The 13017-nt window shown below is 42.5% G+C and overlaps 1 long non-coding RNA gene across 1 annotated transcript; it reads left to right on the forward strand.

The window, feature by feature from the left end:
• Window positions 1-802: 802 nt before the first annotated feature.
• LOC307266842 lies at window positions 803-11198 on the forward strand. Its single transcript, XR_013845384.1, has 3 exons — window positions 803-998; window positions 1351-1413; window positions 11049-11198. It is a non-coding gene; the product is annotated as an uncharacterized lncRNA (long non-coding RNA).
• Window positions 11199-13017: the final 1819 nt, after the last annotated feature.

Here is a 13017-nt window from a genome sequence, read left to right on the forward strand (position 1 = left end):
TGTTGCTGTGCTTAAAACTATCGCTATCGCTAGCAATGAGAGCAGCTATGAGAGCAGCAACGTCAGGCAACATACACAGTCGTTTACAGTGACGTCATGACGTTGCTCTCTTGCCGGCTCTGGTCAGTGTGAAACCAACTGGTTCACAACTTGTGCCAGGGTGAAACCAGTGGCAAACTGGCCCCAGCACCAGCCCGTAGCTGGCACTTGGTTCCCGTTGATGGGAAAGGGGTATCTGTGTCCCACTACTATGATATCACCATAGTTACGTAGCCGGTGTGCTCAGCGGTGATTAGCTGCTCTGACCCATAGACTGTATGTACTCTGACCGTCCGGCATAAAACCCGCCTACCAAGTATGGGTGCTGTCTGCAGTGGAAACACAAGCCAGAACTAGGGTTACCTTGCCCTGCCAAACCATGCTGTGCCAAACCGAACTGTGCTGCTCACTGGATACGAGACATAAGTACACTTAGTAATCATCATTCATGTTAATTAACTACTTGGTAAGTATGAGAAGCCCTGTTATCAATATATTTGTTTTACTGTTAATGTTGAATAGACATTTCTTGAAAAAAAGCAGTCTCAAAAATTATATTTTAACATAGTTAATTAATTCAGAAAAATGTATGTCCACCTAGGAAGTGTATTGAGTGGTTTACATTGGACTTCATGGTCTTTACGTTTAAAATTAAACTTTAACTTTTCAAAGTTTATAACTTTAAATTTTGTTCTTCTCCAATCGCTGTTGGACTCCACAAAGTTTGCAGGACAAGTGGAGGAACCATCAGACCCAAGTTGAATCCCAGACTGAACCGCAACTGCCCCAACCACAAGTCCAGGTAGCACTGGTGTTTCCTGACCCACCAGTGGCCTTTGGACAGCCAGCAGACCTTATGGTACCTTCACAGCCAACCAAAACACACTCTGACAACCTGGGGGAATGATCCAATTCTCTGAAGGCACTTCCAGAAGTCGTCTCAGTCTGTCTTTTTGAAGGTAAGAAAAAAGGAGATACGGACTTCAGGAACTGCATTTGACCCTTAAAGAAAAACTTTGATGAAATGCCAACTAATTGAAATCATGTGCATCACCTTAACAAATCTATTTGAAATGGCAAAAGTGGTAATTTACTTTTGTTTTTTTAATTTTGTTTTAAATTTTGTCAATAAAAATAATTAACATATATGATAACATAACATATATAAATGTTTTTGTCATGGTATTAAAGTACATTTTGTTTTAAACCTACTCATTTGGTTGATAAGGAATTAACAAAGATATAGTTTTATTTGTGAACGTATTTGCTGTTTAGTGCTGTGTAGTGAAGTCATTGTTAAATATTTTCCAGGAGTGAAGTTCCTGAAACCTCCTGAAAACAAGCAAGTTGACTGGGAGCCAACTATAGACTCTGGTATGTATGACGTCTTACCTTTTTTTTTAATAATACTGAACTTGTCTACTTCTGAAATACCATCATATTTAGTTAAAACAGTAATGTCATACTTGGAAACCGGTTGGAAGTCAGATTTTGAGCTTCATTAATTCAATATATTCTCTCAAAGTGATGTGTGAACTTGACATTCACTTTTATACCATTCAATTGAAGGAAATAGTCACAACATAACAGACTGAGCACCGTTGACTATAGTAAAGTTCAAATCCCAAATATTTTACAGTTTGATGATTGTATGTAAAGAAAAGAGTGATTTTTGTCAAACAGAAAATGTATTATAACATGCCAAAACAAGACATCTTGCATGTGCCACTCATTGACTAAGGGTGTATTCACACCTGCCGTGTTTAGTTCACCTGAAACAAACTCGGGTGCACTTCCGCCTTCGGTGCAAATCTTTCAGGCAAGTGTGAATACAGCAATCGCACTCGGGGGCGGACCAAACAAGCGCTCAAACGCACTCTGCTGCAGTTTGTTTGTGGTGTGAATTTGTCCGGACTCGATTCGACCCAAATGCAGGAAGCACTGTGCCTTTTCTTTCTTTTCTTTTTTTAATAAATCGCTGTCAGCTTCACATTATGGGAAAGTGTTGTTGTCGCCATTGTCGTTAGGAAGAATAGTTGTGGTTTGACCTGGAGCCCCGAGCGAATATATTACATTTGATAGAGCACTTTAACATGTTGAATGTATTCAGCGATCAGATGAAGGAGAGAGGAGCGTATCCCGCACAGTGCCAACAAGTTCACGCTGCGCTTTGCATGAAGTGTGTGTTTTTATTTTGCTTCCCATGTTAATGGGACCATCAATACTATCCCTGTGCTGCCCTCTACTGGCAGCAAGTGATGTGCTGCCCTCTACTGGCAGCAAGTGTTAATATAAATGTGTGATGTAAGCCTGCCACAGTTAGAACTGCTACAGTTGGTCAGTGTGGAGCAAGGGAGAGCACATTCAATGCAGGACAGTCAGCAGTCATCTTTTCGTTTCCACAGAGCATAGAAAATATATATCTGTAAGTACTAGGTCCATGTTGTTGTTTGTATGTTAGTAAAATGTGGTAAATACTGTTACAAATGACCGCGCTAGTAATGCTAACTTCGTTAGCGCGTCAATGGCATTTCCCATGTATGTTAGCATTAAGCTAGCTGCGCTCGCGCCTGTTGTTTCCAATGGTTAGCTATAGCAGTTATGCTAGTTATTGTGAAGATGTTTTGGCTTAAATAATACATTGTTTGGACATGTATACTTACGTTTTGCACATGCATATGCTAATGTTTTGTATGCATGTGTTCTTGTATTTCAGTTTTACAAAAAGGAATTATCTAAATGAGAGGCAATAAATCACCCTAAACTGGAAGCCTTTGTCTGTCATTTGGAGAACTGTTTAGCTATCTGCCAAACTCAGCACCAACGTCTAGGAAGGGCAGAATAGTAAAAAGATATCCTTCTCATCACGCTCTGCTGGAAAAACAAGACAGATTGTTTTTCAGTTGCACATAATGAGCAACAGAGAAGGCTCAGCAAACATGGCAACTCCTGTGGACGAAGCAAAGGAAGAATCGTTAGAAACTGGTTCATCACGCTCCAGCCAGCTCACCACGTCATCTACCGCTGCTCTCAGAGCACGTGCAAAGGCAGAAGCCGCAAAAGTCAAACTCTCCTTTGCACAAAAGGAAGCAGACATCTTGAAACAACAAGCTGGCCTAGACGCAGACTTGATTGTACTCAAATCACAGAAAGAAGCTGCAGCGGCAGTAGCTGAGGCTCAAGCATGGGAAGTATCCACGCAGGAAAGTGGAGACCCACAACAGCCCCAACTAAACAACATGCCACCACCTAACCCAGCTCAGCGAACACAAGAGTATGTGCAGCTGCATTCAGGGTTAAACTTTGGTCAGAGTACACCTCAAGTAAATCCTCCTGAGACCTCAGCACCACAGAGATCTGCGGACATCGATGAGGCAGCAAAACCACCAAATGGCCGCCAGCACCATCAGTACGGCAGCGAGGATTTCAAACCTCTGCCATATGTTTCTGCTGGACAAACACACATGGAAGAAATGACTGCACCACAACACAGCCGTGATTTGCTCCCAAAGATGGAACCTAACAGCTGTAGTTATGGTCCCTATGGCAGGACGTCAGTCAACCATGACCAGTTTTACCATCCTCAGCCCAATTTACCCACTACCACACCTGTGAGAGCCCAACCGACAGAAACCTCAGATCTTGCAAAATATCTGATGCGACGAGAGATGATCAGTTCAGGTCTGCTAACATTTGATGACCAACCAGAAAATTACTGGGCCTGGAAAACATCTTTCATAAGTGCAGTACAAGATCTGAGCATCTCACATCAAGAGGAGCTAGACCTGCTTTCCAAATGGCTTGGCCCACAGTCAGCTTCACAGGCTAAAAGAATCAGAGCTGCCTACGTCAATAACCCTCAAGCTGGTCTCAGGATGGTGTGGCAGAGACTCGAGGAGTGTTTTGGAGCACCGGAAATAATTGAGCATGCACTGCTAACAAAGATTGAGGACTTTCCAAAGATTGCAAACAGAGAGAACCAGCGTCTGCGAGAGTTGGGGGATCTTCTGTTGGAACTGCATGCTGCAAAGTTCAACGGCTTTCTCACTGGCCTTTCTCACCTTGATACCGCGCATGGAGTCAATCCTATTCTGGCGAAACTCCCATACAACCTTCAAGAGAGATGGGTTAGGGTTGCCTCAAAGTACAAGAAGGACCATGAAGTGTCCTTTCCTCCATTTGGATGTTTTGTCAACTTCATAACTGAAGAAGCGAAGACTCGTAACGATCCCAGTTTTGCTTATGTCACTAGTGCCAGCACTCAAAGAACAGAGAATTGGGTAAAGCAGAAACACCAACCTCCAGTTTCTGTCAGGAAAACTGATGTTTCACAAGCTACAGGAGCCAATCAGAACAATACCGAAGAAGGGAGCTCCATGGATCCCGATAAACATTGCCCACTGCATGGCAAGCCACACCCTTTGAGGAAATGTCGCCTGTTCAGAGGCAAGAGCTTAGAAGAAAGAAAGGTTTTTCTAAAAGAAAAGCGCATTTGTTTCAGATGCTGTTCCTCAACTCACCACATGGCCAGAGACTGTACTAAGACAATACAGTGCGGAGAGTGTGGTAGCGAGCGGCATCCTGCAGCATTACATCCAGGACCTCTTCCACAAAAGCCAGAGAGCTATGCAACCACTTTAGATCATGGCAGGGAGCAAGAGGACCCGAATCCAACTGCTGTAACATCAAAGTGCACTGAAATATGTGAAAACTCAACCAGCTCCAAGTCATGCTCAAAAATTAGTTTGGTCAAGGTGTATCCTCTTGGGCAGGAAGAAAGAGCCGTCAAGATGTATGCTGTTCTTGACGAACAAAGTAATCGTTCACTGGCGAAAACAGAGTTGTTCGACCTTTTCAACACTGATGGACATGCAGAACCATATACCTTGAAGACATGCTCAGGTGTTATGGAGGTAGCGGGAAGACGTGCCAACAATTTCGTTGTTGAGTCCATGGACGGTACAACTCAGCTCCCCCTCCCCACTCTAATTGAGTGTGATATGATACCCGATGATCGAACCGAAATCCCGTCACCAGAAGTTGCTTCTTACTACCCACATCTGAAGACAGTAGTGAGCAAAATTCCAGAAATCAATCCTGATGCTGAAATTCTCCTCCTCCTTGGCAGAGACATTCTCCGTGTCCACAAGGTCAGGGAACAGTATAATGGGCTCCACAACGAACCATACGCTCAGCGTCTTGACCTTGGGTGGGTCATCGTAGGAGAAGTGTGTCTTGGAGAGGCACATAAGCAAACCAGTGTCAGTGTGTGCAGGACCAACATCCTACAAAATGGACGAGCTTCTCTTTTAAGTCCAGGCAACAGCAGTATTCAGGTTAAAGAAAGGCTCAGTCATAGTCCGAACCTGAGTCTTCAATGCTCCACGCACCCTCCGGAGAGAGAAACAGGCAATCTTGGCGGCCAAGTTTTACAGAGCTCACAGCAGGATGATACGCCTGCTCTTTCACATGAAGAAGAGATCTTCCAGGATACTCTAGAGAACCAAGTGTATGAAGACAGGTCAGGCACCCGGGTTGCCCTCTTACCTTTTCGCGCACCACTGAACCGCCTTCCAAACAACAGACCTCAAGCTGTACAGCGTCTCTCATCCCTACGGCGTACTTCAACCAAGAGACCTCAGATGTTGTTGCCACCGAAGACATTGTCTGCTCCCGACTTCGATATCATCAAGCACTGGGAAAGAGCGTAAGGTCTTGCCGAAGCAGTCCGGTGGAGATTGAGACAGGAATACCGACAATGTTTCGACCCAGGAAAAAATGACATTCTGAGGGACGTAATCTACAGGTGGGAGATGCTGAACTGTCAAAGGACTCAGAAGTCAGAAGAACTGAGTGGTCCACTGGACTTCTTAAGACTGTACCTAGTCAGGACAAGCGGGTTCGTCAGGTAGAAGTGAGGGTAGTCAAGCAGGGCACTCCTAAAGTGCATTTGTGACTGATTTCAGAGGTAATCTTACTCTTACAAAATGACAATGTGTAGTGGTATAAAATATTCTACCAGGCAGGGAGTGTGCTGCCCTCTACTGGCAGCAAGTGATGTGCTGCCCTCTACTGGCAGCAAGTGTTAATATAAATGTGTGATGTAAGCCTGCCACAGTTAGAACTGCTACAGTTGGTCAGTGTGGAGCAAGGGAGAGCACATTCAATGCAGGACAGTCAGCAGTCATCTTTTCGTTTCCACAGAGCATAGAAAATATATATCTGTAAGTACTAGGTCCATGTTGTTGTTTGTATGTTAGTAAAATGTGGTAAATACTGTTACAAATGACCGCGCTAGTAATGCTAACTTCGTTAGCGCGTCAATGGCATTTCCCATGTATGTTAGCATTAAGCTAGCTGCGCTCGCGCCTGTTGTTTCCAATGGTTAGCTATAGCAGTTATGCTAGTTATTGTGAAGATGTTTTGGCTTAAATAATACATTGTTTGGACATGTATACTTACGTTTTGCACATGCATATGCTAATGTTTTGTATGCATGTGTTCTTGTATTTCAGTTTTACAAAAAGGAATTATCTAAATGAGAGGCAATAAATCACCCTAAACTGGAAGCCTTTGTCTGTCATTTGGAGAACTGTTTAGCTATCTGCCAAACTCAGCACCAACGTCTAGGAAGGGCAGAATAATCCCCATGTCAGTTTGGAGCTGAGCTGCGCCGAACTGACACCCAGCTGCCTATTCTTCTTGAGCCGCACGTCCAGCAGCAAAAATACAGTACAAATGATGTTTCACATCGTAGGCTAGCCTACATGCCACATAACGTTGCATTGACATAGGCCTACATATTATAACCATATGAAACAACAATAATTTGATGTTTTTCTTCTTTATTTATAGGCTAGATGTAGGCCTATTTATATATTATTTTAACCCCATATTATATCAATTATATATTTCAGTTTTCACTTCGTGTTTCCTGCTTCTCTCCACCCCAGAATGTCTGTCCAATGAAGGAATGACCTCAGACCATGTGTGCTTTTGCTTCGTAATGCTGGTTCACTTGCAAAAGGGGCAATATGAAAGTTGACCAAACCAAAAAAATATCTAAATTCTATTTGGTCTGGACCAAAGCAAGTGAACTAGCAAACTTTCCCAGTGTGAATACATCCTAAAACAGCTACACTGGGCACGTAAGCGGTAGGCAGCAGCACTGAGCAGAAAGTGGTAAAGATGCGCTCCCATTATAATCAATGATAGCTGCTACACCAAGCCAGTCCACGCAACAGCAGACGAACGTAATACCCACCGCAGATTTCTAAAATAGAATTGAAGTCTAATTTTTAGGCCTGTCACTGCGGCACTATGCTTAATATGCATATGCGCGTGTTTACACCACATGTGTGTTTGACAGTGCATCAAATAATTTCTAGTCGTGTATGCATTCCTACATACAGTACGCCAACACATTTTCTGTTTGTATGTTTGTAGTAAATCTGCCGCACAGTTCTGGAGGACTGTGCTCATTTGTGTCACAGAGCCTGGTGATACTCATATTATTAGAATATCATGGAAAATTAATTGGAATTGAGGCAAGAATTCATGCAAAACAGGCCCAAAGCAAGTACTGAGTACATATCGATGATTATACTTTATATACAGCTGACATTTCTGTATTTAAAATCCCATTTTTATTGATTTTTATGTAATATTAAAATTTTCAGAGATTTTGAATGTGGGGTTGTCATAAGTTGTAAGCCATAACAAATACAATTTTAACAAATGAAGGCTTGAAATATCTCACTTTGCATGTAATGAGTCTACAGTATCTCACAAAAGTGAGTACACCCCTCACATTTCTTCAAATATTTCATTATATCTTTTCATGGGACAACACTGAATAAATGACACTTTGATACAATGTAAAGTAGCGTGTGTACAGCTTATATAACAGTGTAAATTTACTGTCCCCTCAAAATAACTCGACACACAGCCATTAATGTCTAAACTGCCGGTTACAAAAGTGAGTACACCCCTGAGTTAAAATGTCCAAATTGGGCCCAAAGTGTCAATATTTTGTGTGGCCACCATTATTTTCCAGCACTACCTTAACCCTCATGGGCATGGAGTTCACCAGAGCTTCACAGGTTGCCACTGGAATCCTCTTCCACTCATTCATGACAACATCATGGAGCTGGTGGATACTGGAGACCTTGCGCTCCTCCATCTCCTGTTTTCAGAAGCCCCAAAAATGCTCAATAGGGTTTAGGTCTGGGGACATGCTTGGCCAGTCCATAACCTTTACCCTGAGCTTCTTTAGCAAGGCAGTGGTCGTCTTGGAGGTGTGTTTGGGGTCATTATCATGTTGCAGTACTGCCCTGCGGCCCAGTTTATGAAGGGAGGGGATCATGTTCTGCTTCAGTATGTCACAGTACATGTTAGCATTCAATGAACTGTAGTTCCCCACTGCTGGCAGCACTCATGCAGCCCCAGACCATGACACTCCAACCACCATGCTTGACTATAGGCAAGACACACTTGTCTTTGTACTCCTCACCTGGTTGCCACCACACACACTTGACACCATCTGAACCAAATAAGTTTATCTTGGTCTCATCAGACCACAGGACATGGTTGCAGTGATCCATGTCCGTAGTCTGCTTGTCTTCAGCAAACTGTTTGTGGGCTTTCTTTTGCATCATCTTTAGAAAAGGCTTCCTTCTGGGACGACAGCCATGCAGACCAGTATGATGCAGAGTGCGGCGTATGGTCTGAGCATTGACAGGTTGACCCCCAACCCCTTCAAGACCTGCAGCAATGCTGGCAGTATTCATATGTCTATTTTCCAAAGCCAACCTCTTGGTATGACGCTGAAAACGTGCACTCAACCTTCTTAAACTGGGCCGCAGGGCAGTATTGCAACATGATAATGACCCTAAACACACCTCCAAGACGACCACTGCCTTGCTAAAGAAGCTCAGGGTAAAGGTTATGGACTGGCCAAGCATGTCTCCAGCCATAAACCCTATTGAGCATCTTTGGGGCTTCTGAAAACGGGAGATGGAGGAGCGCAAGGTCTCTAATATCGACCAACTCCATGATGTTGTCATGAATGAGTGGAAGAGGATTCCAGTGGCAACCTGTGAAGCTCTGGTGAACTCCATGCCCATGAGGGTTAAGGTAGTGCTGGAAAATAATGGTGGCCACACAAAATATTGACACTTTGGGCCCAATTTGGACATTTTAACTCAGGGGTGTACTCACTTTTGTTGCCTTCAGTTTAGACATTAATGGCTGTGTGTCGAGTTATTTTGAGGCGACAGTAAATTTACACTGCTATACAAGCTGTACACTGACTACTTTACATTATATCAAAGTGTCATTTCTTCAGTGTTGTCCCATGGAAAGATATAAAGAAATATTTGAAGAAATGTGAGGGGTGTACTCACTTTTGTGAGATACTGTATATAATATTTTAGTTTCACCTTTTAAGTTGAATTACTGAAATAAATGAACTTTTGCACGATATTCAAATTTTTCGAGTTTCACCTGTATGTTGGTGTCCCCAATTAATCACACTAAACTCTGAAAACTGTTGGGCCTGTCGGCAACTGCCATGAGACAGACATGGCCGGTCTAGCAGGTCAAAACCAAGCACACTACTACATGCCGCTACACGCCGCTTACCTGTCATAGTCCACTTCCTTGGTTCGCACCAGATGTGAGAATTGTTTTATTTTTAAAAACGTGTTTAGTTCAAAATCAGTCCAAATCAGTTGGTGAAAAACCGTCCTGCCGTTGGGTCGGACTCGGTACAATCAGTTAGTTTCGAAGCTTCCATGTCCGCTTTTGGTGCCGAGTGGTGTGTTCTCATCTGCACAGACGAACCGCACCAAAGGAGGAGATCAACCAACTTTGTTTTGATCAAACCAAACACAGCTGGTGTGAAGCGCCTTTAATATGTGTTGTGAATGTGATGTGTTTACAGGTCAAATATAACATCTTAGGGTGTATTCACACATGGAAAGTCCGTTAGTTCACTTGCTTTGGTCCAGACCAAATAGAATTTGGATTTTTTTGTTTGGTGTGGTCCACTTTCATATTGCCCCTTTTGCAAGTGAACCAGCATTACGAAGCAAAACCACACGTGATCTAAGGTCATTCATTCATTGGACAGACATTCTGGGGTGGAGAGAAGCAGGAAGAACGAAGTAAAAACTGCGAATTTATCATTGATATAATATGGAGTTAAAAATAATAAAAATGCCTACATCTAGCCTATAAATAAAGAAGAAAAAAATCTAATTATTGTTGTTTCATATGTTTATAATATGTAGCCCTATGACAATGCCACGTTATGTGGCTTCTAGCCTACGATGTGAAACATAATCTTTACTGTATTTTTGCTGCTGGACGCGCGACTCGCGTGAAGAATAGGCTCAAACTGAAACACAGCTGATTAAGCTGTGTATCAGCTGGGTGTCAGTTCGGCGCAGTTCAGCACCAAACTGACACGGGGACAGTATTGACGGTCCCGTTGGGAAGAACAATAAAAACACACACTTCATGCAAAGCGCAGCGTGAACCTGTTGGCACTGTAGGCTACGGGAGACGCTCCTCTCCATCTGATCGCTGATCCGCACGCATCATTATCAAATGTAATATTTTCGCTCGGGGCTCCCGGTCAAACCACAACTAATCTTCCTAACAATGGCGACAACAACACTTTCCCATAATGTGAAGCTGATGGCGATTTATTAAAAAAGAAAAGAAAGAAAAGGCGCAGTGCTTCCTGCAATTGGGTCGGATCGAGTCCGGCCAAATTCACACCACAAACGAACTGCAGCAGAGTGCGTTTTGAAGCGCATCGAGACTACCTCTTCAGCTGGGTCTCGGAGCGTTTGTTTGGTCCGCCCCCGAGTGCGATTGCTGTATTCACACCTGTCTGAAAGATGCGCACCGAAGGTGGAAGTGCACCTGAGTTCGTTTCAACCGAACTAAACACAGCATGTGTGAATACACCCTTAATGTATGTCTCCTTTTTTGTGTTGCAGTGGAAAAGAATGGCCGTTGGAGTGGGTGGCAGATGGAGACACTTGTTAAAGGCTCATATTCATCATAACGCCCAGTTTAGGATTTTGATTGTTTTATTATTTGTGTTGTGTCTGTTTGGTTGCTAGTATTTTTAGTTTTAGTGTACTTCCCTCCACGTCATGCCCCTTTCCCAGTGAACATTCCCACTCTTATTTGACAGGCAGTAAAAACATATTTCGTGGTATTTGCCAATCGGATTAAATATAATAAGAATAGTGTACAGGATTTTAGCTACCCCCAAATTAAGAACTTCAGCTCCATTTTACCATTGTCCTCCTCTGTGGATGCTCTGTAGCTACAAATCTCTTCTTTACCATAGTGGAAATATACATGGTTATATTGTATCTTTCCTGTCATTTGAAGTTTAAGTACAAACGGCAGATTTTAGGCATGATTGCAGGGATGGGAAGGATGAATTTTACTCTATACTTTGCACACGTTATGATTGTATACTTACAGTGTTTTTTTTTTGTTACATGTTCACATTTATGTTGAAGGTTGTACTTTGTTGTAAAATATATTAAACACAGATTTTCAAATATTCTACTTCGTTTTTTTAAAACTTGAGATAAAAATGTATTTAAAGAATAGTCTTATTAAAGACCATGTCAACATTCTCTATAGCTTTTTTTTTTTAAATTATTAGCTTATTTCTGTATATTGTAACCATGGTATTTTGTATTTAAATTATTTTCTAACCCTGGCATACATACAGTGTATATCAGTATAATCTTAAATAGTGTTTATCAAGGATGGCTGTGCATATAAAGGCAAATGTGAATTTGTCTGGACAGGCAGTATAAATATATCAAATCAAATTACTTCAATTACTGTAAATAGCACTATGCATACACAGAAAGGTAAGACAGTGCTTCACGTAAAAAGAAGAGAACAAAACAGCCATATCACCTCCCGCCCCAATCCACAAACAGCAGAATTACTTACTAAAAAAACATTATGGGTAAAGACAAAACATGAAGTCAGATAAAATAAGTTGAAAATATATATGTAACTAGTGTATAACAACGCTGTATTTATGAAAACAAAACATAACAGACTATGGGCTACTTTAGAGAGTCGTCCATATGCATAGCCAATCACATACCATATTTCATGTATTTTGGACATTGTCCTGTTCCTTGACTACAAAGTGGTCTACAAATTGATATGTAATTGAGCTTTTTCATTAGCCTGGAAATCCAGACCCTGATATCTTGAACGATAGAGGGTCTGGCGACGATCAATAGTAATTTCCAACTCAAGGGGCGGCTCCTACTCGTGCATTGCACGCAGTTGGATAGCACTACAACCAATCAGAGCGATGCACAAGGCGACGTAAGCCCCTTTCGTTTCGCGAACAGCTGTTAAACTGTTAAATAAAACGTTTGCCGTTGTCGGTTGGCAAAATAGAACATTCCACTTACTTGCTAATGAAAGATTTGAGTGCCGTCTTCCAAATCGTTAAGGGTCGAGGCCAAAGCAGTCTCAAACTCACACAACATATCCGCAGCCATCTCTGATGTTTACTATCACGGCTTCGACGTCGCATGCACGTCACTGTCGTCATCCGGTTACGTCCTCCCCAGAGTACCATATAAGGGGCTCTGGCGCGCCCATATTAGATAGAACCAATTGAAACGTGAGACCCAGATTTCTGGTCTTCTTGATAAGCTTCAACGGAGCGTGTCCAGACCAACACGCGCAGCAAATTTAATTTGCCAGCGCCTAGTGGCAGGTCTGGGAATGCCAGGCTACTTTTTCATTCAAATACAACAAGAAATGGAAGGTTAACAGAGTGAATCATGTAAACTCCAGACAGGTTATATATAAACCATTCATTGTCCAGTGAAGTATATCTCCCTCCCCATGCACTGTGTGTTACTTTACGGAACAGGCCTTTTTTTTTTAAAAGCACATATCTTCGCCAAT

Source organism: Ammodytes marinus (assembly GCF_949987685.1).
Source record: "Ammodytes marinus genome assembly, chromosome: 20".
Classification (NCBI taxonomy): domain Eukaryota; kingdom Metazoa; phylum Chordata; class Actinopteri; order Uranoscopiformes; family Ammodytidae; genus Ammodytes; species Ammodytes marinus.